At 54.0% G+C, this 27,683-nt stretch overlaps 1 protein-coding gene across 7 annotated transcripts in view; it reads left to right on the forward strand.

Annotated features, from left to right (window-relative positions):
- The first annotated feature begins 849 nt into the window (after positions 1 to 849).
- Positions 850 to 27,683, forward strand: part of LOC137453928 (muscleblind-like protein 3) — a 142,021-nt gene continuing 115,187 nt past the window's right edge. For 2 of the 7 annotated variants that reach the window (XR_010990485.1, XM_068163659.1), the window contains exon 1: positions 2,186 to 2,277. The gene's annotated coding sequence lies outside the window, so the exon portion shown is untranslated. Of the gene's footprint in view, positions 940 to 1,077; positions 1,170 to 2,184; positions 2,278 to 27,683 lie in introns of those variants that run through there. The other 5 variants (XM_068163655.1, XM_068163656.1, XR_010990484.1 and 2 more) reach the window with 5 other exon arrangements.

Consider the following 27,683-nt stretch of genomic DNA (forward strand, 5'->3'; position numbering starts at 1 on the left):
ATGGTGACACTGGGGCCAGAGTGGACACAGCAGAAAGGTGTGATGGTGACACTGGGGACAGAGCGGACACAGCAGGAAGGTGTGATGGTGACACTGGGGCCGGAGTGGACACAGCTGGCAGGTGTGATGGTGACACTGGGGCCGGAGTGGACACAGCTGGCAGGTGTGATGGTGACACTGGGGCCAGAGCGGACACAGCTGGCAGGTGTGATGGTGACTTTGGGGGGCAGTGATGATAGAGCCCCTCAGCAGGTGGATATGAGGGTGTTATTAGGGACAGCAGGGACAGAGCAGTAAGTTGTGATGGTGACTTTGGGGACAGAGGGGACACCACGGGCAGGTGTGATGGTGACTTTGGGGACAGAGGGGACACCAAAGGGAGACATGGCAGTGGCTTTGGGGACACTGGGGCTGCAGCCCCTCAGCAGGTGGCTGTGGTGGTGACTTTGGGTGGACTCGTCGGGAGGGCGCGGCGGTGGCTTGGGGTCAGGCGGCCGGGACGCGGTGCCGTGCGGGTGCCGGTGCCGGGCTGCCGCCCCGACGTACCGGCCGGTCGCCGTGTCGGGGCAGCAGCTGCGGGAGCAGCCGTACCGGGCACCCGGAGGAGCGACACCCTCCCGCTGGGCCCGGGAGCGGCGCCGCCGACACGGCAGCGGCGGGGTGGACGGGAAGCGGGGGGACCCGGCGGGACGAACGGGGTCCGGGTCGGGTCGGGTCGGGTCGGGCCGGGCCTGCGCGGCGCGGCCGGTCGGTTACCATGGCAGCAGCCAGGCGGCGCGGTGGCGCGCACGGCCGGCGGGGCGCGGCGCGGCGCGGCCCCGGAGCGTACCATGTGCGCCCGGCGGCGGGAGGCGGCGGAGGGGCCACGACGACGACGGTAGTTGGTGCCCTGAGAGCTCCGCCACGGCGGGCCCGGCGACCAGGAGCCGCGGTGTCAATGTAACGACAACGACGGCGGCGGCGGCGGGGCGGGTGCGGGGGGGTGCGCCGTTGGGTAGCATTTCCACGCCGCGCCTGGCCGCCCGCTGCGGGGGGGAGGCGGAGGGCGGGCGGGAGGTGTTAAAATGGCGGCGCGCAGCCGGCCCCCGCGCTAAACCGGCCCCCGTGGCTCGCCCCGTGCGGCACGGTGCGGCCGCCCGCTGCCTGCTAGCGCCGCCGCCGCTGCTGAGGTAAGGCCGGGCTCGGCCGAGGGGGACCGGCTGCCCCACGCCGACAAGCGGGGAGCCCGGGGATGGATCCGGGCCGCTGCGGGGAGGCGGGAGAGAGCGTGACGGTGGCGGCGGTAGGGGCTCGTTCCGCAGCCGCGGCTCGGCGCCTGCGGGCGGTTGTCCCGGGAGCGGCAGCGGAGGGCCGGCTGGGGGGTCCCGGCGCAGTCGCTTCTTTGTGTGGAGGCGGCGGGCTGGCCGGGCGGGCGGGCGGCTGCGGGGCTGGCGCGGCGCGGTGCCGTGCCCGGGCGGCGTTTCGTTCTTAAGAAAAAAAAGAGAAAAGGCAAGCTGCAAAGGCCGCATCAGAAGTCCATTTGTCAGCCCAAAGTGTGGCAGGCGCTGCCTCAGCCATGGCCGCCCGCAGCGCAGCGAGATGCCGGCTCGGGGCGGGGGGGGGGGGGGGAGCGGAGTGGGACTCCGGGAAAAGCGGCGCAAACTATCCGGAGTATCCCCTCCCCCGCCGCGGCTGCAGCCGGGAGAGCAGGGCCTGCGGGAGGGGGGGTGTATGTGTGAGGGAGGGTTTTTTCCATTTCCCCCCCCCCCCCCTTTTTTTTTTTTGGCCTGTTAGGAAGACATGCGCATTTGTTCATTCTTGCCACCGCACTGGAGTCTGCCTAGAAACAAAGAACACAGCCTGGCGAAGTTGATGCTTGCTCCCAAAGTGTCTGCCTTCTTTTCCTCCTCCTCTCTCCCCCCCCCCCCCCCCCCCCCCTTTACTTGTACCGTAGTTAAAAACCTTGAGATGTTTCCATGTGACTGCTGGTGGTAATCATTCACCCCCTGAAACACCTTCCCCCCCCCCCCAACTCCCTATACCCGCCCCCCCATCCTCTCCACCCCCGACCCTACCAGCCCAGGTCTACGCATTTTGGAAAGTGCAGCCATGATAGCGAGAGCAACTTCTCCCCTGTGCAGCCAGCCCCGTGCTATGACAGCTCGCAGGAGGTGTGCCTTCCGACGGGGAGCCACCCCCTTGCTGAATCATCGTGCAGCGATGGCCGGACGGCTGGGCTGCTCGGGGAGCGCGACATTCCCCTGCCGAGCATGAGGCGGTGGCGAGGCGAGACGCAAAGTAAGAGACCTGTTAGCATGCGGCTCAGGCGCGGGCGAGCGGCGGCGGGCAGCAAACCTTTGCCTTTGGCGGCAGCGGCAGCTGCCGATGCGGTTTTGAGCTGGGCTGCTGTGAGGAACGCGTCCCCTGTCTTTGAGGGAGTGAAACTCTGAGGGCCTGATCCTGCAGCTTTTGCTTCTCTGGAAACTCCCTTCTAGCCCGGATGGGCGCTGTGCGGGATCGGCGCCTGGCTCAGGGAGCGGCGAGCGAACGCGTGGTGCTGGGCAGTGGTGGTTGGGAGCAGTAATCGTAGAGTCATAGAATGCTTTGGCTTGGAAGGGATTTGAAAGATCATCTAGTTCCAACACCCCTGCCGCGGTCAGGGGCACCTTCTGCTAGATCAGGTTGCTCAAGGGCCCACTCAGCCTGGCCTCGCACGCCTCCAGGAAGTGGGCAGGGATCATAGAATCGTAGAGCACAGAATCATAGAATCGTTTCTGTTGGAAAAGACCTTTAAGATCATTGAGTCCAACCAGTATCTAACCGCAGAGCAGCGTGTTGTTGATGGCCAGGCAGCTGCTCAGTTCTAGCCTCCAGCCTTTGAGGGCCTGCACATTAATCTTAGAAATTCCTCCTGGCTAAAACTTGAACACTTCCAGGGATGGAGTTTCCACAGCCCTCTCACACGTTTGAGCAGCAGTGTCATGTCCCTGCTGTTTGCTGAAACTAGTTTGTTCTCTGCTGGTGAAAGCCACTGCCTTCATTGCCACAAGAAAAAAAAATGACTTTACCTTTTTGGGGGCTTGGAGTGTGTGTGAGATGTTGAAGTGTTGCTAGGTATGCCTGCCAAAAAGTATGGGAGGGAGAGGTGGGATGAGCAATTTTGAGCTGAGGTGTATCAGGCAAGGCTAAATTGCAGTGGTTGTTGGACATGTAATGCGATCCTGTAATTAGAGCGAGGTAATAGTCTGTACCATGTTGAAACTATCAAGTGTCTGGGTTGGAGCAGCCTGAATTAAGCTAGTTCTTCTGGGATTATGCAGGAGCACTGCAGTTGAAGTTTCCATCCAGCAGCTTCCATGGGGTTGCAGAGATGTTTTCCCCCGTGAGTCCTCTTGCGGGTATTTTGCTTTTAAGGTCGTACACGGAGGCTGCAAAGGTGCTGCTCTCCAGGCTGGAGAAACACCTCCCGTGGCACAGTGCTGCTCCTTGGAGCTTTGTTTACTAATGAGGGTCCAAGTCACACTTTACACCCCTGGTGTGGGGGGAAAACACCCAAAGGAAGGACTTAAGTGTTCAGCTTTGTGAAGAATTGAAGGATTTAAAAGACTCTCTAATTCCCTATAAACAACAGGAAAAAAAGAGTCATAGAATGATTTAGGTTGGAAGGGACCTTAAAGATCATCCAGTTCCGAGCCCCTGCCGTGGGCTGGGGCACCTCCCACCAGCCCAGGTTGCTGAAGGCCTCATCCAGCCTGGCCTTGAACACCTCTAGGGAGGAGGCAGCCACAACCTCCGTGGGCAACCTGTGCCAGTGTCTCACCACCCTCCTCTAGAGAAATTCTTCCTCATCTCCAGTCTCAGTCTCCCCTCTTGCAGCTCAAAGCCATGTGCCCCTCATCCTGTCACTGCAAGCCCTTCTAAAAACTCCCTTCTTTGCTTTTTTTATTAGCAAGCAGCCTGGTGGAAAGCCCCCACATGCTGTGGTCTTCCCAGCACTCCTGCCAGTGGGGCAGGATCCTCGTGGGGATCTTGAGTGGCTCTGGTTTGCTGTGGGAGTGTAGCAGTGTGGGGGTCCAGCGCTGCAGACCTGGGAGGCTGTGCAGAGTGAGGATGTGTGGGCACCAGAGCTCCTCGCTGATGCTAATTTCCCTCGGTGTGTGCCTGTGTGTATATATAGACATGGTACATATTGAAATGAAGTAATTTTCAAGTAGTGATGGCCCAGAAAAGTTTTGAGAGCTATTTTGGTGTTTGAGTCGTTTTCTTTTTTGAAAGACAATGGGCTGTGCAGAAGCTTCTAGGTATTATGGGATGTGCTTACAGCAGGAGAAGGCGCAGGCTGCTCTTGGGTGCAGTCAGCTTGCCCAGGAATGGCTGAGTTTTATGTGTGCGCCTGGTTCAGCCTGTGTGCAGCTGTATGTTCACAGTGGCTTTGGTGCTACCTTCCAGGTTGTTTGGGATGTGTTGGTGGGGCCCAAACCAGACCTGGTGTTTGGCAAGGAAATTAGCCCCTCAGTGCTCTAAGCATCTGTGTTGCTCAGCCCGCTGCGGCGTCTGGCCAGGTCAGGAGAATTCAGGGTGCTGCATCCTTCCCACCGCTGTGGGGGAAGTGAGGGATCCCCATGGAGAAGGAGTGAGTGGATTTGGGGCTGCTATTTCTCCTTCCAGTGCTGTCCCACATGCCATGGGAAGCTTACCAGCAAATAGGAATGCTGGGCAGCTGTCTCTCTGAGGTGCTGTGGTGTTGCATCCATGTAGAGGAGTTTCTACTGATTTTTGTGCCCAGTTCCACTTTGTGAGCTGTGGAGGCCTACTCTGCCTTCTCATTCACTGTTATGGAATGGCTGCCATGAAGCTTGTAGAGTTAGAGATAGTTGGAATTGATGGTCTTGGATGTTAGGAAGAAGTTCTTCCCCATGAGGGTGGTGGGACACTGGCACAGGTTGCCCAGGGAGGTGGTGGAAGCTTCACCCCTGAAGGTTTTTAAGGCCAGGCTGAATGTGGCTGTGAGCAACCTGCTGTAGTGTGAGGTGTCCCTGCCTGTGGCAGGGGGGTTGGAACTGGCTGATCCTTGAGGTCCCTTCCAACCCTGACAATTCTATGAATCTATGATCTTAAAGGTGTTTTCCAACTAAAATGATTCTCTGATTCTAAAGGTTATTCATGGATTTTTTACAACTGTAGAAATCTTCTCTCGGGCTTACCCTGTCCTAGCAGGATGGGCAGCTGGACCTTAGAGTTTTGCACTTGTGCTGCCACCAGAAATGAGGTTTTGAGAGGCTGTTCTGTGTGTTTAAAGGAATCTCAAACTGGGACTTGTTGGCTGCAAAGGTGGTGGTGGGGTTTGCTTTCCTCCCTCTTGCACTATAGCATGCAAATCGGTTTTGAAGCTGATGCTGCCACAGAGGAAGTGGTCCTGCATCCTGCCCTCTCCTCCAGTCTCTTCACCATCCTTGTGGATTGAGAACAAGAAGAAAGCGATGCCATTTTGGCAGTGGCTGCTTGTTTGGCTCAGTTCCCCACGTGGCCACATGTGTTGGTGCTGAGGCAGGGCAGGATGAGGCCGGACCGCTGGTGTTATCAGCAGCACTGCCTTGTGCCGAGTTAAATAGATGGCAAAGCCTCATTGCTAGTGACTGTCAGATGGGTCTTTCTTCACCATGCAGAAGACAGCCCATGGCTTTCCTAGTCACCAGTGCCTGCAGCTTAGTCAGGAGCTTGAAAGCAAGTGAAGATTTTCTTTGTGGCTAAAGCAGGTGATGGTGATGATGAATCTGCAGTGCGTGATGCCTGCAGCAGGACAGCCCTGCTGTGCCGGTGGTGAGAACTTGGCTTTGTCAGTGGAGCAAAGCAGGGTGTGACTCAGAGGTGTTGGGAAAGAGTAGGCAGCCTTCATAGGAGCGGGCTTTTCTGACCATGAGCATACTAGAAGTCACATGTGGGAACTGAAAATGAGCACTGGCAGCGTGAGGCTGCCCATTGAGAGGGAAAAGCTGTGCCTTGAAAAGCAGAGCTTGCTTAGATCTGGATTTCCAAAGGTCCTCCTAGGAACTGTGGCCCTCTTGCTGTGCTCTGAGAACAGGGTGTTAAATGTCCAAACAAAGAAGAAACTCCAGCACAGGCAGACGTGGGCACCCCACATTTGGGTTCCCCAGGTACAGCCTTCCAGCACCCAGCAGGAAGAACGTGAGGAAAAACTGCTTGCAGCGTGATCAGATCACTTAGCCAGGGAGTGATGGCAGCCTGGAAGTGGAGGGGGAGAGGATGTCTTTATTTAACAGTCTGTTTGCTCTTAAAATCCCTTCAAAACTCTGAAGCTCAAGCTTGCTTGGTTTGCTGTGTTTGCTGTGTGTAATATTTCAGTGGGAAGTTTCAATTCAGAGGGGGATGAGTTGATGCAGGAGGTTTTGTTCCCTTCTCTGGGGGCAGGGAAGCAGTGTAATGCCCTGGTTGGTTTGTCAGCCTGTTTTGTGAGTTTGTTTTTAATCAGTTCATTCCAGACCTCCGGGCAGTGCGTGCAGCCTTTTCTGGGGCAAATGTAGGTCCTCACTCCCCATATGGTTTGAAGCATGGACTTGTTTCTCTTGCTGAAGCTCAGTCCTTAAGCTGGAGCATTTATAACAAAGCTTTTTGGTCTTTTTTGTTTTTTATTCTCTGGTCACCTTTAAAGCAGCATTGCAGATACCCACACTTTGTACAGAACTGGCAGGGTTGGAAGGGAGTCTCAAGGATCATCCAGTTCCAACAAGGGACACTTCCCACTAGGTCGGGTTGCCCGGAGCCACATCCAGCCTGGCTTCCACCACCTCCCTCGGCACCCTGTGCCAGTCTCTCACCACCCTCATGGGGAACAACTTCTTCCTAATGTCTAATCTAAATCTCCCCTCCTCTAGCTGGGATCCATTCCACCTAGTCCTATCACTACCCAATACCCAACACCCTAAAAAGTCCCTCCCTAGCTTTCCCGTAGCCCCCTTCAGATCCTGGAAGGCCACAAGAAGGTCTGCTTGGTGCCTTCTCTTCTCCAGACTGAACAGCCCCAACTCTCTCAGCCTGTCTTCATAGAATCATAGAACCAATAAGGTTGGAAAAGACCTCAGAGATCATCAAGTCCAACCTATTACCTAACACCACGTGACAAACTAAACCATGGCTTCGAGTGCCACATCCAATCCTTTTTTGAGCACCACAGGAGAGGCGCTCCAGCCCTCTGCTCATCCATGTGGCCCTTCTCTGGACGTGTTCCATATGTCTGCTCCTGGAAAGGAGTTCCTCCTTGTGCTGCCTAAATAGAGAAATGGTATAAATGGATCCTTTTAGCTTGTTCTCTCTCAGTTCCTGTGCGTGTGTGAGCTGCTGCTCCTGCCTGGATGTTTTACTTGGATGCCTTCTTGCAGCGCTTCTGCGCCGGGCCACCTCTGGTGCCTGCGAGGCCGTGGCGCTGCGCGGTGTTCTTCTCAGAGCTCTCTCTCTCCTCCCCTTCCATGCTGTCTTCCAGGAAGGATTGATGTTATCTTCCCCCATTTTGAACAGCATCAGCAGATAGTAATTTCCCTCCCCCCCCACTTCTCCCATCCCAAGGCTCAGTACCCACGGCGGGAATGAGTCGCCTTGGATTACTCACACGGAGCAGCCAATCTGTGGCTTGGCTTCCAAATTACATGGCCCTGCTCAGCGAGGGCGAGGCTCTCCTGGAGCTCAAGTAAAGGTGCCAGGATCACTTTGCCTTCGTTTTACTTGTTTGTTTTGTCGGTTTGGTGTGTGGGCTTTTTTTTTTTCTGGTAAAAGCATGTAGGGCCACTAGGGAGCTGGAGGAAAAAAACCAACCCCTCCCACCCCCTCTGCCCCCCAGCCCCCCCCAGCAAAGCGGTGGCCTTCAGAGCTGGGTGTTTTATGTCTGAGGGCTTCTGAATGCATAAAATCAGAGAGAATGTGTCTGTGTAATCCGATCTGCTCTTGAAAGCCTTGCGGAGGGCTGCATGCTGCAGACATAAGCTGTGTCAATAAGAACTCTATTCACCCTCGCAGCGCAGCCTCGTGATCGGCTTTGACTGGCAGCCTGCCTCGGGGAGGGGAGGGCTGCCCGGGGAGAGAGCTCCCAGTTCTTTTGGCGGCACTTCTGACTGCCTTTCTTTATTCTTATTGGGCTTCCACTTACTCTTCTTTCCTTGCAGTGATGAACTTGGGGGTTTGCAGTATTTTTTTTAGTGTTTCCCCCCCCCCTCCCCGGGGCAGAGGGAAGGTTGGATGCAGCACCACACACTGGGGTTGAAGAATTATTTCACTGTGAGGAGGACAGAGTAGAATAGAATGGAATTGACCAGGTTGGAAAAGAGCTTGGAGATCATAGTATCAGTCAGGGTTGGAAGGGAGCACAAGGATCATCTAGTTCCAACCCCCCTGCCATGGGCAGGGACACCCCACACTACATCAGCCTGGCCACAGCCTCCGCCAGCCTGGGCTTAAACACCTCCAGGGACAGGGCCTCAACCACCTCCCTGGACAACCCATTCCAGGGCTTCACCACTCTCATGGGGAAGAACTTCCTCCTCACCTCCAGCCTGAATCTCCCCACCTCCAGCTTCATTCCATTCCCCCTAGTCCTATCACTCCCTGAGATCCTGAGCAGTCGCTCCCCAGCCTTCTTGTAGCCCCCTTCTGATACTGGAAGGCCACAATCAAGATCATCAAGTTCAATCTATCACCCAACACCATCTGATTAACTAAACCATGGCACCAAGTGCCTCATCCAGGCTCTTCCTGAACACCTCCAGGGATGGTGACTCTACCACCTCCCTGGAGTCACCATCCCTGGAGGGGTTCAAGAGGGGATTGGATGTGGCACTTGGTGCCATGGTCTAGTCGTGAGGTCTGTGGTGCCAGGTTGGACTCGATGATCTTTGAGGTCTCTTCCAACCTCGGTGATACTGTAATCCAGTCTCTTCCTAAACACCTCCAGTGATGGTGACTCCACCACCTCCCTGGGCAGCACATTCCAATGGGCAATCACTCTCTCTGTGTAGAATTTCTTCCTCACCTCCAGCCTAAACCTCCCCTGGTGCAGCCTGAGACTGTGTCCTCTTGTTCTGGTGCTGCTTGCCTGGGAGAAGAGACCAACCCCCACCTGGCTACAACCTCCCTTCAGGGAGTTGGAGAGAGCAATGAGGTCTCCCCTGAGCCTCCTCTTCTCCAGGCTAAGCAACCCCAGCTCCCTCAGCCTCTCCTCACAGGGCTGTGCTCCAGACCCCTCCCCACCTTTGTTGCTTTTCTCTGGACACCTTCCAGCATCTCAACATCTTTCCTAAACTGATGAGCCCAGAACTGGACACAGGACTCAAGGTGTGGCCTAACCAATGCAGAGTACAGGGGCAGAATGACCTCCCTGCTCCTGCTGGCCACACTGTTCCTGATGCAGGCCAGGATGCCATTTGCCCTCCTGGCTGCCTGGGCACACTGCAGGCTCATGTTCAGCCTACCATTGACCAGCACGCCAAGGTCCCTCTCTGCCTGGCTGCTCTCAGCCACTCTGCCCCCAGCCTGTAGCACTGCCTGGGGTTGCTGTGGCCAATGTGCAGAACCTGGCACTTGGATGTGTTCAATCTCCTGCCCTTGGACTCTGCCCCTCTGTCCAGCCTGTCGAGGTCCCTCTGTGCTGTGGGGCTTTTCCCACCCCACTCAGCTGTGTGTCTGTGTTAGCCACAGGTGTTGGTTGAAGTTCTGCTGTGGGTAATGCTGGCGTGCCTCTCCTGCTGAGGCAGAGCTGCACTAATGGCTGTGACTTGCTGCTTGCTATGATTTTGTCATAAATAAATAAACAAATAAAGCCTTAAAAAACAAACAAACCCCCCCCAGACAATCACAAGTTAAAAACTGTCTCTGCTTTACAAAGTGTTCTTCACCTGCCATGTCATCTTCTGAAATCTTAGAGTTAATGATGCTTCTAAGGCTTTTTCTTTCTTCTCTCTCCCTTAAAGGTTTTCTGAATGCAGATTTTTTTCTTTTTTTAAATCAAAATAGCAGGTTCTGAGCTGCTGCTTCACAGGCTCACAGGATGTGAGGGCTTGGAAGAGACCTCCAGAGATCGTTGAGTCCAACCCCCCTGCCAGAGCAGGACCGTAGGATCCAGCGCAGGTCACACAGGAACACATCCATGTGGGGCTGGAAATGCTCCAGGGGAGGAGACTCCACAACCTCTCTGGGCAGCCTGCTCCAGGGCTCTGTGAGCCTCACAGAGAAGAAGTTTCTCCTCATGCTGAGGTGGAACCTCCTGTGCTGGAGTTTATATCCATTGCCTCTTGGCCTATGCAGGGTGCAAGTCAGCAGAGCCTGTCCCCTCTTCTCCTGACCCCCAGCTCCCAGGTATTTATAAACATTTACTATATCCCCACTGAGCCTTCTCCTCTCCAGACTAAACAGCCCCAGGGCTCTCAGCCTCTCCTCCCCAGGCAGTGCTGCAGTCCCTTCTGCATCCTTGTAGCCCTCCCTTGGACTCTCTCCAGCAGATCCCTGTCCCTCTTGAACTGGGAAAGTCAGACCTGGATGCAATACTCCAGGTGAGGTCTCAGCAGGGCAGAGCAGAGGGGGAGGAGAACCTCCCTGGCTCTGCTGGACACACTCCTGAATGCCCCCCAGGACCCCCTTGGCCTTCTTGGCCCCCAGGGCACATTGCTGTCCCGTGCAGAACTTGCTGTCCAGCAGCACTCCCAGGTCCTTCTGCCCAGGGCTGCTCTCCAGCAGATCCCCTCCCAGCCTGTGCTGCTGCAGTTTATTCTTCCTTCCCAGGTGCAGGACTCTGCTCTCATCCTTGTTGAAGCTCATCAGGTTCCTCTCTGCCCAGCTCTCAGCCTGTGCAGGTCCAAGGCTGTTTATTGTCTAACATTTATGCAAATGGCATTTTTACAGGCAGGATAGTCAGAGTTTGCTCTACCCAGCTCTTAAAGCTATTCTCTTTGTCATTGAGTTGCCAATTTTAACAGGAGAGAGTGATGCCAGACTGTGAAATTTGTGTGTTTCTCCTTCCTCCTCCTTGTTCTGTTACCTTTTCATTTGTAAAGGTGCAGCTCCTCCCTCAAGTGATGACTTGAAAATTAGCTCATCTCTGTCTGTCTGGGTTATTCCTGGAGGCTTTAAGGCCAGACTGGATGTGGCTCTGAGCAGCCTGATCTAGTATGAGGTGTCCCTGGCCATGGCAGGGGGGTTGGAACTGGCTGAGCCTTCCAACCCTGACAATTCTGTGATTCTCTGATTCTGTAATATAATTAGGATGTAATATGCACAAGCTCAAAAAAATCACCCCCTCCCAAAAAAAAACCCCAACCAACTAAAGCCAAATAAAACCCCACATAAACCAAACAACCCCTGACAAAAGGGAAACAAACAACAAAACAGCAAAGTAAGAGAAAGCTGTTATTTAAAAGAAATGCAATACTGTTTTGAGCCAATTGAGGCTTGGCGTTAATTTAGACTAGACTAGAATAGACCAGACCAGGTTGGAAGAGACCTTCAAGATCATCGTGTCCAACTCATCAACCAATCCAACACCACCCAACCAACTAACCCATGGCACCAAGCACCCCATCAAGTCTCCTCCTGAACACCTCCAGTGATGGTGACTCCACCACCCCCCTGGGCAGCACATTCCAATGGGCAATCTCTCTTTCTGTGAAGAACTTCTTCCTAACCTCCAGCCTAAACTTCCCCTGGCACAGCTTGAGACTGTGTCCTCTTGTTCTGGGGCTGGTTGCTAGAGAGAAGAGACCAACCTCTACCTGGCTACAACCTCCCTTAAGGTAGTTGTAGAAAGCAATAAGGTCACCCCTGAGCCTCCTCTTCTCCAGGCTAAGCAACCCCAGCTCCCTCAGCCTCTCCTCACAGGGCTGTGTTCCAAGCCCCTCCCCAACTTTGTTGCCCTTCTCTGGACACCTTCCAGCAACTCAACCTCCTTCCTAAATTGAGGAGCCCAGAACTGGACACAGGACTCGAGGTGTGGCCTAACCAGTGCAGTGTACAGGGGCAGAATGACCTCCCTGCTCCTGCTGGCCACAGTGTTCCTGATGCAGGCCAGGATGCCATTGGGCCTCCTGGCTGCCTGGGCACACTGCAGGCTCATGTTCAGCCTACCATCAACCAGCACCCCCAGGTCCCTCTCTGCCTGGCTGCTCTCAGCCACTCTGACCCCAGCCTGTAGCACTGCCTGGGGTTGCTGTGGCCAATGTGCAGCACCTGGCACTTGGATGTGTTCAATCTCCTGCCCTTGGACTCTGCAATTTCTCAGGCTTTGCTGGTGATGGTGCAGTAAACCCCAGAATTACCTCGTGAAACCTGCCTGTCCTGAGTCAGGAGTCCTGCTGGTGAAAAGCAAGAGAGAGAGGGACCCAAAAGCAGGGGGAATCCCCTGGGAGAGGGAGCCTGGTGCTTTGCAAACGGGGGCAGTGTTCAGGGCGATTCCTGCGGTCTCCATTTCCCTGGCTGTTCCTTGGCTCATTCCTGTTGGATAGCAGCTCGATCCTGCCTGCCTGAGCTTTGTAACAGCTCGATCCTGCCTGCCTGAGCTTTATAACAGCTCGATCCTGCCTGCCTGAGCTTTGGTAACCACCTCTGACTGGTTGAAGGGGGGGGCCTGGCCCCCTGGGGCAAGCTGCGTGCAGCCCCGGGCAGGGCGAGCGTGGGCAGGAAGCGCTGCAGCAGCGGCTGAGGTGGGGAGGCTGCAGCTGGGTTGATTTGTTTGTACTTCCTGTTCCCAGTCTGTTTGGGTCAGAAGTGGCTGTGTTTTTCCATATTAAGATATTTGGCTTCCTTCTGCCAGGCAGCAGTAAATTTCACGCTGTGCACAGTGCATTTCTTGTCTTTCAGAGGCTCTCTTGCTGCCTTTGGCTTTCAGTTTGGGGGGGTGGGGGGTGGAAACCTTCCCTGGTGCCCTTTTTTTTGTGCTTGTTGCATAGATCTGGGCTTTTGTTGTTGGTTGTTTGTTTGTTTTTTGAGGACAGCAGAAGGGCTTTGATTTCTGGTTGTCTTCTTTATCGTTCCTGTTACTGTGGAAAGCTCCTTTAAAAGAGCTGGCAGTTCTGGCTGTCATGGCTGGCTCCTCAGCAGGCTCAGGAGGAGATGGGGACATCATACCCTACTTTTGTGCTCCTTGGGCACAAGGGGATAATCTTGCTGAGTTAGTTGGGATGCTGGGACTTGATTCATTAGTGGTTGTGAAGCATTTGGTAGGGAGGTGGATGTGCCCCTGTACTCGGCACTGCTGAGCACACACCTTGAGTACTGGTCTCATTTTTGGGTTCCTCACTCCAGGAAGGACATTGAGGGGCTGGAGGGTGTCCAGAGAATTCAACAAAGCTGAGGAAGGAGGTCTGGAGAAGAGGGCTGGGGAGGAGCAGCTGGGGGAGCTGGGGGTGTTTAGTGTGGAGAGGAGGAGGCTGAGGGGAGACCTCACTGCTCTCTACAGCTCCCTGAAAGGAGGCTGCAGTGAGGTGGGGCTTGGGCTCTGCTCCCTAGCATCAGGTGATAGAAGGAGAGGAAATGGCCTGAAGTTGTGCCAGGAGAAAGTTTGGGTTGGAGATGAAGAAAAATGTCATTGCTGCAAAAGTGGTCAGGGATTGGAACAGGCTGCCCAGGGAGTCCCCATCCCTGGGGGTGTTCAAGAAGAACATGGACATGGCACTTGGGGACATGGTTTGGTGGCCATGGTGGTGCTAGGCTGACAGTGGGAAGCCTTTTCCAAGCAAAAGAGTTCTCTGACTCTGTGGTCTTAAAGTGAACATTTCTGGGACTCTGAGATGGGGCTGGCTGTGCTGTGAAGAGTTTCCATGCTGAGAGGGATGCCTGGGAGCTGAGGGACCAGGCCTTAAAGCAGTCCTAAAGGCTGGAATGGTGCTACCAAAGATCCCTGGCTCACTAGTGGGGGGACCTGGCCCTTAAAGGGAAGCCAGGTCCTGCAGCAGAGCATTGCCTGCTCTGAGCCATGGAGGTGTGCCCCAGAGTGCTGGGTTAGTGCAGGGCATGCAGAGCTACCACAGGCCTCGAGAACAGAATAGAATAAACCAGCTTGGAAGAGACCTTCAAGATCACATCCAACCTATCATCCAACACCACCTAATCAACTAACCCATGGCACCAAGCACCCTGTCAAGTCTCCTCCTGAACACCTCCAGTGATGGTGACTCCACCACCTCCCTGGGCAGCACATTCCAATGGGCAATCACTCTCTGTAGAATTTCCTCCTAACCTCCACCCTAAACCTCCCCTGCCACAGCCTGAGACTGTGTCCTCTTGTTCTGGTGCTGCTTGCCTGGGAGAAGAGACCAACACCCCCCTGGCTACAACCTCCCCAGCTTTGTTGCCTTTCTCTGGACACCTTCCAGCATCTCAACATCTTTCCTAACCTGAGGAGCCCAGAACTGGACACAGGACTCAAGGTGTGGCCTCAGCAGTGCTGGGCACAGGGGCAGAGGTACAGAGTGGATGGAGAAGAGGGCTTTGGGCTCTGCCTTGGATGGGCTGGGCAGCACAAGTGTGTTGGGTGTCTCTTCCCTGAACCTCATCACAACTCTTCATCAGTGTTCTTCTGTCCTTCCTACTCAAGTTGCCCAGGTGTAGGATCTCCTACCCTGCCTACAGCCAGCCCATCAGGAGGGGGAGGTCTCTGTATCCCTTGCAGGTGTCAGTGGGATGCTTTTGGGCAGTCTGAGTGGTCTGAGATGACCTGCCATGAGCCCTGCTGGCCCAGGGGCTCCTGTGGCATCTTCAGATACATTTCAGGAAAGTTATTTTGGAGGCAGGAGAAAGAAACAGTGGCCTGGAGCCATCAGTAGGGTTACAGGTGGTCAGTCTTTCTTTCTCTGAAGCCTCCAGATGCTGACATTGTATCTGACCAAGGAAGCCTGAGTGCCAGAGTCTCTTGTGGAGTGCCTCCATGCCTTGAACAGACTGCCCAGGCCTTGGTGCTGGCAAAGTCACCTTCCCTCTTGGATCCACAACCAAGCACCACTGTCCTAGGGCCTTGGCTTGGTCCAACACCAGGTCCAACACCTGTGACTTGACTCAGTGAAATGCTGAGTGTGGTACCCCTGGTGCTCTTCCAGGGACATAGCCTTGGTCCTGAGCTCATGTTGATGGTGCCCTGAGTGCCCACACGTGGTCTGGAGCACCTTCCACGTGGTGCTGGAGCAAGCTGTGCTGCAGGTCACGTAAAGGAGGCTGGCCAGAGTGACCTCTCCTGCAGGAGGAATGGCAAACACCTTCCCTTCTGCATATTTGCAGTGAGGTGGCACCTTCCTGGTATAGGTGACCCTGCTCTGGCAAGGGGCTTGGGCTGGATGACCTTTTGAGGTCCCTTCCAGCCCCTAACAGTCTGTGATTCTGTGATTCCTAGCTGCTTCTGGATGCATCCAACCTCCTCCACCTTGCTCAGAAGTACAGGAGGGTTGTCCCCCCTCCTGCCCTGCCCACTCTGTGTGTGCCCCCTCTTTGGACCAGTCTGCCCAGGGCACCAAGACTCTTGTGGCTCTCAGCTGGCACTGACCTCCCTCACTGTGGTTTTCAGGGTCCCCAGAGCAGTTGGTTGGATAGCTGGTGATGACATTTCTGCTGAGACTGAGGAGATGAGCAGGTATGCCAAGTGGATTGTGCATGAGGTTATGTCAGCCTTGCTGCAGGGAGAGACCTGCTGGGCTGGGGACTTTCCAGCTCTGGTGACTGTTGCAATATGACACATTCAAGTAGCTGATCTCAGCTACCAAGCTTGGAATGAGAGTGCTGCTGCTGAGAGGCAGATGAGTTCTGTGTCCTGTGGTAGTTGAAAGGTCATCCTGTGAACAAGACCCTGAGATCCATTCCTAAGGTCCAGGGAAGTTTCTGGTGTGTCTAACAACAGCTTGATTTATTTCCTGTGCAGTGCCACCATCTTGGTCCTCCAGAGGTACCAGGATTTGTCCACTCAGCCCAGCTGCAGTGTGTGTCCTGGATGGCCTCAGTGGAGCCATTCTGCCATTGCATGTGCCTGCTTCCATGAGGAACAGTTTCTCTCCCAGGTCTTGAAGCATCTCCACCTGCTCAGCCAGCCTGGGGGGAGCAGTAGCTGGTGGCTTCTGGAGGGGAAGAATGTTTGGTTGCACAGTGCTATGACAGGGATGCGTGTCACAGAACTGGAGAGTCACAGAAGGGACCTCTGGAGGTCATCCACTCCAATGTCCCTGCTAAAGCAGGGTCACCCGAGGCAGGTCACACAGGAATGCATCCAGATGGGGCTGGAAAGGCTCCAGAGAAGGAGACTCCACAACCTCCTTGGGCAGCCTGCTCCAGGGCTCCAGCACCCTCACAGCAAGGAATTTCTTCTCATGTTGAGGTGGAGCCTCCTGTGTCTGCAGCCAGTTGCATGCTGCTGGAGTGTGTGACTGCCAGCACACACAAGGAGGGAAGCAGCCTGTGGGGAATGGGTAGTTGGGGTAACTGTGGAACCCTTTTGGGAGTGGGGCATTGCTGAGGCAGAGCCTTTGGCTGCTTAAGCTCCCAGGCTTTGCTGAGTGCCCTTGGCCCCTGTGGGTGCCATGGGGAGCTTGCCATTGCATGCCCTTCAGATGGATCTTGGCACCGAAAGGTGCACACTCTTTCCTCCCTGCTGCTGCCCTTGTTCCTCTGCCCTGTGCTGGGCTCTCATGAATGCTTCTCCTGGGTGAGGGAGAGGGCAGCAACAAGGCCTGGGCCCCATGGGAGGGCAGAGCTGCCCTGGACCATGCAACCTGTGCTTGGGTGAGCTGGAAACGGTGGTGAAATTGGAGCTGGAGGATGCCCAGGGCCAGAGGAGAGCATCTGCTTGCTGCTGGCTGTTTGCAAGGCACTGAGGGGTTTTGATTTATCACACACTAACTGTGGTAGATAGGTGCTGATTGAGAAGAGGCATGCTTAACCCAGCTGTGGCAGAAAGCTATGGGTTAAGGCAGGTGCCTCTCACCAGCAGTCACTCCCTTTTTGGAGTAAAAGGGGACTGGACAGCTGGGGTGGACTGATCCCATCCTGTGGTAACTCACTGCAAACACATTTCAGGTGCTGCCCACCAAGTCCTGCTCAGTAGCCTGGGGATGTGTTGACTTGCCTGGCCAGTGTGGGCACCAGGGGAGCAGGCAGGGCAAGCTGGAGCTTGGGGCTGCAGCCACAGCCCAGCCAAGCTCTCCAGATTGGGGGCTGCCAGGCAGGAGCTGACAGGTTGTTTGCTGGGGAGTTGCTTTTGTTTGGGTGCAGTGCAGATGCCAACCTGTGAGAAGCTTTGGTGGGAAGATGGGTGATGTTCAGCAGCAGACAGCTGACTGGGGGTTGGCTGGACTGATGGCTTGCTTCTGAGCATCCCTAGGTACTTGTTTGTCAGTAGGGAGTTTGGTGAGAGGGATCCCACAGCTGAACTGCAGCTTTTAAGTGTCTGAGGGAGTTTTTCCTCTGCTCCTGTTCTCCATCTCCAGTTTGCTGATGCTGGCTTTAAAAGCATTGAATTCCTAGAGGGGTAGCAGAGAGCACTGTCTTCAGTTTGAGTCTGAAAGTTTGCCAGGAGTCAACCTGAACTTGCAAATCCCATTTTAGACACCACTGGGTGACTGACAAGTTTTCCTGGTCTCCTTTGCCTGCCACATTGTTGGCTCTCTCCCCAGCAGAGGCCTGGGCTGAGCAGTGCTGGCTCCTTCTGCAGTAATGCTGCTGCTGGGCCAGGGAGATTTTCCCCTTGCCTGTTGAAAGGCAAAATGTCAATGACTTCCATGTGGCCTCCTGACAAAAAGGACATTGAGGGGCTGGAGCAGGTCCAGAGAAGGGCAGCAAGGCTGGTGAAGGGTCTGGAGAACAGGGCTGGGGAGGAGCAGCTGAGGGACCTCAGGGTGTTTAATCTGGAGAAGAGGAGGCTGAGGGGAGACCTCATTGCTCTCTACAGCTCCCTGAGAGGAAGTTGGAGTGAGATGGGGGTTGGTCTCTTCTCCCAAGGAGCAACTGATAGGTCAAGAGGAAACAGCCTCAAGCTGCACAGGGGAGGTTTAGGTTGACATTAGAAGACAATTCTTCACTGAAAGGGCTCTCAAAGCCTGGCACAGGCTGCCCTGGGAGATGGTTGAATCCCCACTCCTGGAGGTGTTTGAAAGAGGCAGAGGTGTGGTGCTGAGGGCCATGGTTCCAAGCCCCAGCCTTGGCAGAGTTGGGGAATGGTTGGTCTGGATGAGCTTAAAGGGCTTTTGTAACCAAACCAATTCTCTGCTACAGAAAAGCCATCAGATCTGCAGAAGGTGTTTGTCAGAGCTATGCTGCAATTGCCTAAAAATAAAAGACCTGAGGAAAATAAAGCCAAAGCAGGGCAGCCAGGATGCTTGATGAATTAGCACTGCAAAGGCTTCTGGTTTTGTGTGTGTGTGTGTTAAAGACTCCTAGTAAAACAAAACTTCTGAGGGGGAGAAGCCCATTATGGTGACTATAGTCCAAATATAACATCTTTGTGATAGGCTTAAAGTGAAACTGGCAACAAATGGCAGTGATGCTGGGAGGAAGGTAAAAATACTCTGAATGGGAGAAGAATGAATTGAAATTCATTCAGTGTCAGTAATCTTCATGTTATTAGCCATAATCTGCTTCTGAGAAGCACAGAGCCTTGACTTTTTTCCTTTCCCCCTCTCCCCCCTTCTCTCTGTTAGTAAGAGCAGAGTGTTTCTCCTGACCCCTGCCTTTAGACTCTTAGCTCCCAAGAGCATCAGTTCCCCTCCTCTAATTTTGGGCAGCACTTGCAGGTATGGAGAGCTGCCCCCAAGCAATAGCAGTGCTGGGAGTGTCTTACTGCAGTCCCAGATCACTTAGCAAGGGTCTACTCCAGACTACTGCTTACAGGGAGGGGTGGAACTAGCTCTGCAGTCTTGTGCCAGGTGTGTGGGTGTGTTTAGGATGGCTTGAAACCTGTGCTTTCCCAGGGTGGTTCTCAGCAGGGAGGATCTTGAGAGGGATAGCCGCGAGCCGGGAGAGTGAGAGGGGGTGCAGGCTGCTGTGGTTTTGGGTTGTAGGCTTTTCTGGGGGCTGGAGTGGAGGTGAGATACAAATGCAGCAGTACTAATGTACTTGGTGCAGTATTGAGGGCTGGGTTGTGGTGAGAGAGAGGTGAGACTGGCTCTGGGGCTGGTGTTTTGAGGCTCTGATGCTCCTGTGCCGTGGCACGGCGGCAGCGTCCGACACCTCCAGGGGAGAGGTTATCACGACTGGCTGCATGCATCTCCCTGCTCTGAGGAACAGAGCTGGAGCATGAAGGTTAGCTCAGGTTTTTGCAAGGATGTGATGTTGCTCATTCTGGAGAGTCAGGCAGCTGAAACGAGAGAGAGAGGGAATTAAAGCATGAGATTTGCTTGCTCATGACCTGAATCCACTAATCACAGCCTCGTGTAAGTGAAGGTCTTAGCCTGGGTTGAGTGGAGGGCATCTCCACGCAAGAGAGTTGTTAGGGGAGTGGAACATCTCCCTGATGAGGAGAGGCTGAGAGAGCTGGGCCTCTTTAGCTTGGGGAAGAGGAGGCTGAGGAGTGACTTTGTTCATGTTTCTGAAGATGTGCAGGGTGGTGTGGGGAGGCTGGAGCTAGGCTCTGCTCTGTCCGGTGACAGGACAAGGGGCAGTGGGTGCAAGGTGAAGCAGAGGAGGTTCCATGGGAACAGGAGGAGAAAATTTTTCACTGAGGGTGCTGGAGCCCTGGAGCAGGCTGCCCAGAGAGGTTGTGGAGTCTCCTTCTCTGGAGCCTTTCCAAACCCTCCTGGATGTGTTCCTGTGTGACCTGTCCTAGGCGACCCTGCTGTGGCAGGAAGGTTGGACTCAATGATCTCTCCAAGGTCTTTTCCAACCCTAAACATTCTGTGATTCCCCTGCAGCAGGCACACAGTAGGCACCTTGCTGAAGAGAGATGTGTGCTACCTGGGCTCCCCATCCCCAAGGGTACCTCCCTTGGGTGTCAGAAGCACATCCTGCTGATTGTCTACCTTTTGGAACTGGACCTTCATTGGAAGGGCTTGGATTAAAGCCTCAGTTATATATAATTTAAGCTTTGTGCTGCTACTCTCTGTCCTTTGAGCAGGAACACTGAAGCAGTTCATGTAACAGGATGGCTGTTTCCACTGGGCCTGTAGTTTGCTTTTGACCATGGGGGCTTTTCATAGTGTGCTCCACCAATGCCAGGACAGTGGTAGTCCAATGCTTGCAGTTTCATGTTTGGCTGCAAGACTGCAGCTGTCTGTCTTTGTTCAAATAGGTGGCTAAACTGAATGAGAACTCAATATGAGCTGCCAGTGAGCACTTGCAGCCCAGAAAGCCAACTGTATCCTGGGCTGCTGCACGAGAATGTGGCCAGCAGGGCCAGGAAGCTGATTTTCCCTCTATGCTCTGCTCTGGTGAGACCACACCTGGAGCACTGTGTCCAGTTCTGGAGCCTCTGTTACAGGCAGATCCTGGTGCTGGAAGGTGTCCAGAGAAGGGCCAAGAGGATGAGCAGAGGGCTGGAGCTCCTCTCCTATGGAGACAGACTGAGAGAGTTGGGATTGTTCAGTCTGGAGAGGAGAAGGCTCCAAGGAGACCTAATTGTGGCCTTCCAGAACCTGAAGGGAGCTCCAAGAAAGCTGGGGAGGGACTTTTGAGGGTGTCAGGGAGTGATAGGACTGGGGGGGTGGGGGGGTGGAGCAAAGCTAGAAGTGGGTAGATCGAGATTGGATGTTAGGAAGAAGTTGTTGCCCAGGAGGGTGGTGAGAGACTGGCAGAGGTTGCCCAGGGAGGTGGTGGAAGCCTCCTGCCTGGAGGTGTTTGCAGCCAGGCTGGCTGTGGCTGTGAGCAACCTGCTGTAGTGTGAGGTGTCCCTGGCTGTGGCAGGGGGGTTGGACCTGGCTGATCCTTGAGGTCCCTTTCACCCTGACAGTTCTGTAGAGGGGGCTGGGAGGGGAAAGAATGAAAAAAAAACCCAAGAAAAATAAATTGATTCTGGTTTGGGTGGTTTCAGAAATGAAAACATAGCAAACAAAACCCAACCAAAGGCAAAAGCAATCAACCAACCAACCCCACAACCTGTGCAAAAATTGTCAGCACACTTTTGCCAGGGAGGTGAAGGGAAGAGCATTTTTATGGGTGGAAAGATCCATAGTTTGTTTATTTATTAGCTGAGAGGCAGAGATGTCTTCAGCTGAGGGGTGGAGGGAGGGGAAAAAAGAACAGGAAGAAGAAAGGGAAGGGAGGAAGGAGTCTGATGCTCCTTGCCTTTTATAAAGAGGAGCTTCATTGTTCCTTTGATGCAGTCTGGTTAGTCACTGTAAAAGTGTATAAATCATGGCTCTGAACTGCACTGCCTTGCTCTCAGAGCAGGCAGAAAGGGAGACAAAAATATTTGCATTGAAGGACTTGAAAAGCACCTTTGGCTCCAGTCTGTGGCAGTGTAACCTGAGGGAGCACCTCTGAGTTTTCTCTTACCTGAGGATCTGGCTGTTGTCTTGTTTAGAATCTCTTTTCCTCTCTCTCTCTCCCCTCCTCCTCCTGCAGTGATGTGTTAAGGTGTGTCTGTGTGGAGGATTCCTTGCAGCACAGGTTCAAGGAGTGTTTGGGAGCTCAGAAAGTTTGATCCAGTTGCCTTTGCTAGCTGTGGTGGGGGGGTTTGTTTTCACAGCTTCTGTGAACCAGGAGGGCAGTGGTTCAGCATCGTGGCAGGTAACACAAAACTGGGGCAGTGAACACCCTCCACAAACACCTAAAAGAGCACACTGTGCAAATGTCTTTGGGAGCCAAGAAACACCAGTGTTGGTGCCTGAAGGCTGGAACCACAGCCAAATCACAGGATGGTAGGGGTTGGGAGGGACCTCTGGAGATCTTCCAGTCCAACCCTCTGCCAGAGCTGGACCATAGAATCCAGCACAGGTCACACAGGAACACATCCAGACAGGGCTGGAAAGGCTCCAGAGAAGGAGGCTCCACAACCTCTCTGGGCAGCCTGCTCCAGGGCTCTGTCACCCTCCCAGGGAAGAAGTTCCTCCTCATGTTGAGGAGCAGAGCCTGTCCCCTTGCTCTTGCCACCCAGCAAATGCCTTCTTGGAATGAGCTGACACCAGATTAGTTGCTAATACCTCATTCCCAGGTTGATATTTCCACTGCTGCTATTGATATGTGACTGGGGTCAAGGCTTTTGGGTCACAGCAAGGTGGAGTGAGCCAGCCAGGTTCTGCTCAGTCTTGATACTCTCTTTACAGGATGTGCTTGGGCAAGACAGGACAAACTGTTGTCCATCCATCTCCAGCCTGTGAGTCTTGTGTGTTGGCCACCTGGGGTGAGGACTGTAAGGGACATGCCAAGTGTGATATAGTAGAGGAGCCATAAGGCAGCTGTTTGATCACACCATTGGGGCCTGCCTGGTTAAGATACTGTTGGAGGGTGACATGGCAGCTAGTTAAAGTTCTTTCTCTTCCATTAGTGTCCTGTATTCATATTTTATGTTCCTCCTGAAGGATGAAAAAGTGCTGAAGGCTGGGTTGGATGGGGCTTTGAGCAACCCCGTATGGTGGAAGGTGTCCCTGCCTGTGGCAGGGGGCTTGGAACTGGATGGTTTTTAAGGTTCCTTCCAGCTCAGACTATTCTGTTGTAGCCTTTAGATGAAGCTAGGTGTATCAGGTGTGGCTGTGGCTTTGCTGGCTGCATCTGGGAAAACTAAGGGACTGTGGGCTGAAGGTTCTTGTCCTGTTGGTTGAGCTTTTGAGTAGGGGTTTACCTTGCAGAGCATGAAATGAGTTTTGCTTTTTGGCTCTTGAAGGTGTGAGTTTTTGTGAGGAACGTGCAGTTCTGAGGGAGCCTTCCTCCAGAACCATTGGTGTTTCCCCCTCCAGAACCATTGGTGTTTTCCCCTCCAGAACCATTGGTGTTTCCCCTCCAGAACCATTGGTGTTTCCCCTCCAGAACCGTTGGTGCTGGGTTTCCCCTCCAGAACCACTGGTGCTGGGTTTCCCCTCCAGAACCACTGGTGCTGGGTTTCCCCTCCAGAACCACTGGTGCTGGGTTTCCCCTCCAGAACCACTGGTGCTGGTTTCCCCTCCAGAGCCATTGGTGTTTGTGCAGTGTGATGAGAAGAGTCTCCTGGCTCTGCAGCCTGAGGGAAGCCTGAGCAAAGCCAAGCCCACGGTGGAGTCCCTGTGTGTTCAGTGTGCCCTTAAGGTAAGGGATTAAGCTTGCAGAAGAGGAACGAGGTCAGGTCTAGACCAAGAAGTAGACTCTGGAGTGTGGCCAAGAGAGTAAGCAAGGCTTTTCCTGTAACAGCATCCTAGATGTGGCAGTTGTGTTGACTTAGCTGAAATGAGGCTGACATCTGTAGGTCAGGCCTGATTAAGAGGGAAGAAGGGTGGAGAACAGCTCTGTGGAGTAAAGAGGATTTAAAGGCAGCAGCGGGGGGAGATGCCTGGCCCTTACTTGCAGAATTTGGGTTGGCCTTGGGAATCTCACCTTGCCTGGGAGCAGGGCATCAGCCCCCAGAGCACTGTGGCTGCTGCTGCCTTCTGCCCCACTTCATGGCTGAGCCCTGGCTTTTTGGATAGAAGTCTGACTTAAGCTCTGCTGTTCAAAGGAAGCTTTCCACACCAGCCTTTAGTGTGCTGTAAAGCCCTCCCATGAACACAAGACCTCCCCCTGACTTTGTTGTGTTGCATGGTTAAGTGTCTACCTCTTGCTTGGTGTGGAGGAGAGAGCACATCTTGCTTGATGTGCTGCTGAGTGTTATGTGCTGGGGGCTGCTTCAGCAAGCCTTCCTGCACTCCTTTTGACCTCTCTTGCATCTTCCTGCCCACCTTCAGTTGTGCTGGCAGCTGAGGGTGCTGGAGACTCTTATTGCTGAGAAGGAAGGAAAGAAGAGAGTGATGACACCTGAGAAGCACTGACCCCTGTGCTTTAATAGAGCAGCAGATGGTGTCCAGAACTGTGGCTCATGATCACTGGCTGCTGGGTCACTTCCACGCTGAGCACGTAGGCTGTGTACTCAGAAGTGCTGTGCCACTGAGGGACTGCACTGCTGGGATGATGACCTTAAGCACAGAGGGGTGGGGTGGTGCCGCAGTAATAAGAAGGAGCATGCTGCTGTCAGAGCCAGGAATGCAACTTACCTGTGCCTCCTCACTCCAAGGAGACCTAATTGTGGCCTTCCAGTATCTGCAGGGGGCTACAAGAAAGCTGGGGAGGGACTTTTCAGGGTGTCAGGGAGTGGTAGGACTGGGGTGTGTGTGAAAGAAACTAGAAGTGGGTAGATTGAGATTGGATGTTAGGAAGAAGTTGTTCCCCATGAGGGTGGTGAGAGCCTGGCACAGGTTGCCCAGGGAGGTGGTGGAAGCCTCATGCCTGGAGGTGTTTGCAGCCAGGCTGGCTGTGGCTGTGAGCAACCTGCTGTAGTGTGAGGTGTCCCTGGCCATGGCAGGGGGTTGGAACTGGCTGATCCTTGAGGTCCCTTCCAGCCCTGACAGTTCTGTGATTCTTGCTTGGGGAACTTCAGGGATGGGGTTGCTGTTCTGAATTCTCCATGATGATTCCTTTCAGTGGAAGAATGGTTTATCTGATCAGATGTTGTCCTGGTGGGCAAGAAGTTCTGCATGGGGCAGCAATGTGCCCTGGGGGCCAAGAAGGCCAATGGGGTCCTGGGGGCATTCAGGAGTGTGTTCAGCAGAACCAGGGAGGTTCTCCTTCACCTCTGCTCTGCCCTGCTGAGACCTCACCTGGAATATTGCATCCAGGTCTGGGCTCCCCAGTTCAGGAGGGACAGGGATCTGCTGGAGATAGTCCAAGGCAGGGCTACAAGGATGCTGAAGGGACTGCAGCACTGCCTGGTGAGGAGAGGCTGAGAGCCCTGGGGCTGTTTGGTCTGGAGAGGAAAAGGCTGAGAGGGATCTGATCAATGTCTATGAGTATCTGAGGGCTGGGGGTCAGGAAGGAAGGGACAGGGACAGCTTCTGCTCAGTTGCACTGTGTGATAGGCCAAGGAGCAACGGATAGAAACTCCAGCACAGGAGGTTCCACCTCAGCATGAGGAGGAACTTCTTCCCTGTGAGGGTCCCAGAGCCCTGGAGCAGGCTGCCCAGAGAGGTTGTGGAGTCTCCTTCTCTGGAGGCTTTCCAGCCCCATCTGGATGTGTTCCTGTGTGACCTGTGCTGGATTCTATGGTCCTGCTCTGGCAGGGGGGTTGGACTTGATCTCCTGAGGTCCCTCCCAACCCCTAGCATCCTGTGAGCCTGTGAAAGCTTCTCTGGTGAAAATCTGAAAGGGCAAAGGTGCTTGCCTTCTCCCTGGAGCTGCACTTTTAGTTTCTAATTGAAAAACTTTCTTATCAGGATAAAAATGGAGGAGTGCTCTCTTCCCTGCCTGCTCTGCTGGGTGGCCTTCAGCTGTGAGGAAGTGGGGAAGTTACCTTCAGCTCACTTGTACCACAACATGCTCTGCTGGTTTTCCAGTAAAGCAACTGGTGTTACACTGGGGCTGCACTTTGGCCCTCTAAATTGGAGGGATGTCTGAATATGCCTGAAAAATTAACTTTAGATCCTGCCAGGCCTGGCTCTTCTGCCTGTAGGACCTGCAGGCTGGGCAGCACTGCATCCTGAAGCCCATCCCCATGCTGCTCACACTCAGGTGCTGGGTCCAGCTCAGCAGCACTGGTAGCTGTGCTGACTGCTCACATCAATCCCTTAATAACTTCAGTGCTCAGGGAAATACCAGCAGAAGCACTGCTGCCCTTGTGCAGAGTTCAGGGCCTCTCTATTAGGAGGCTGGCAATTATTTGATGATTATGTAGAAAATAAATTATCCTGGCCTCATTGTACTCCCTAAATTCATTTTCAGCTGTGACAAGAGCCAGGATTTAAGCCTGGGGTCCCCCAAAGTAAGATGCAGTTAATTAGCCCCACTCCATCACATAGCTGCTGTGGGTTAACAAAAGCTGTGCCTTCAGCCAGGCAGTTGCTGCTCACAAGAGATGCTAACCTTTTGAGCTGTGTGTGTGCTGGAGTGTGCCTGCCCACAGCCTGCCCTCCTCCTTTGCATCCCTTTTCAGCAGCGCTTCTTAACCCTTCTGCACGGCCCCATTGTAATGCTGCCTGCCTCCAGTTGAGAGGCTGCTGGCACCAGTGTGTGTTTTTGAGGTTGAATGATGGTTTGTGTTATGGCTGTGGGGTCCTGCCAAGGTCAAAGCCTGCTGCAGAATAAAGGGTTGAGAGGGTTTCTATCCTGAGGAGCTTGTAGGCCACAGGATAGATATTCAGGTTGGTCACAGAACGTGAGGGGTTGGAAGGGACCTCCAGAGATCATTTAGTCCAGCCCCCACTGCCAGGGCAGGGTCACCAAGGGCAGGTCTCACAGGAACACATCCTGGAGGGTTTTGAAAGTCTCCAGAGAAGGAGACTCCACAACCCCCCTGGGCAGCCTGCTCCAGGCCTCCAGCACCCTCACACCAAAGTTTTTCCTCATGTTGAGGTGGAACTTTGTGTTCCAGTTTGTGTCCATTGCCTCTTGTCCTATCATAGGACACCACTGAACAGAGCCTGGAACCTTCATCCTGACGCCCACTCCTCAGATATCTGTAGGCATTGATCAGATTCTCTCTCAGCCTTCTCCTCTCCAGGCTAAGCAGCCCCAGGGATCTCAGCCTTTCCCTCATCACACAGATGTTTCAGTCCCTTCAGCATCCTCATAGCCTCCCTTGGACACTCTCTAGTCTATCCCTGTCCCTCTTGAACTGAGGAGCATGAGGTGACATCATCAATGAGGTGACATCATCAATGAGGTGACATCATCAATGAGGTGACATTAGTGTTGTTAACTGTAACTGAGGAATGAAGAGGGACAACACAAGATGACTAACATGGCTTGAGTTTGGGGCTGGCAGAAGGATGTCTGAGCCCTCATCGGGTGCCACCAGCCCTTGCTGGCTGGAAGTTTGTTTACATCAGATCCTGCTAAGCAAGAGCTCAGCACCAAATGCTGCTGTGGTGGGTCAGATGTGGTGAGGTGAGGTGAGGTGGAGCTTGAATTATAACAGCCAGAAAGAGCTGCTGTCAGTGAGGGACTGTGCTGCACCGCTCCTGGCAGAGCAGGGGAGGTGTGGGGCATTTTTTTGCTTGTCTGGTCTCTACTGGTTTGTGTTTTGAGGCTAGGGCAAGGCAGCCACATGAATCCTGAGCAGGGCAGGCTGTTGTGAAGATTTCCTACCTGGCCACTGACTTCAGACAGGTCACTTAAGCCTGTTCTTTCACTTGGGTTGAAGGTTCTTGCCATCTGAGTGCTTTGCAGCCTCACGATGCTGTGCAGTTTCACAGTTCCCGGCTGTGACCATTCCCCCTGCGGTGTCACAGGCTTTAGCCGAGCGGGGAGAGGGCTGATCTTCAGACTAGCTACAGCCATTGGCTGTTAGCCTGCAGGAATGTGTCTGCAGTTTGCAAAGCACAGGGCCTTATTTTGCAGACTCTTGTCATCTGTTCAGATGCAGGCAGCTCAGTGCTTGGCTGCTTCCTGGACTCTCTCCTCGCTGGCGTTGTAATCCAGAGCTCGTGCGTGCGGGCTGAATGCAGCCCCTGCACAAAACATCATCTGTATGGAGATACCAGAGCGTGAACAGTGATGGCTGTGTGAGTGGATGGCAGGTCAGGACCCCCAGAAAATGGAAACATATTGATGCTGTTAGCCAAAGCTGCGGAGCATGTTCTGCCTGAAAA

Source organism: Melanerpes formicivorus, unplaced genomic scaffold (genome assembly GCF_026170545.1).
Source record: "Melanerpes formicivorus ecotype bairdi unplaced genomic scaffold, bMelFor1.0.p_v2 SCAF_73, whole genome shotgun sequence".
Lineage (NCBI taxonomy): Eukaryota > Metazoa > Chordata > Aves > Piciformes > Picidae > Melanerpes > Melanerpes formicivorus.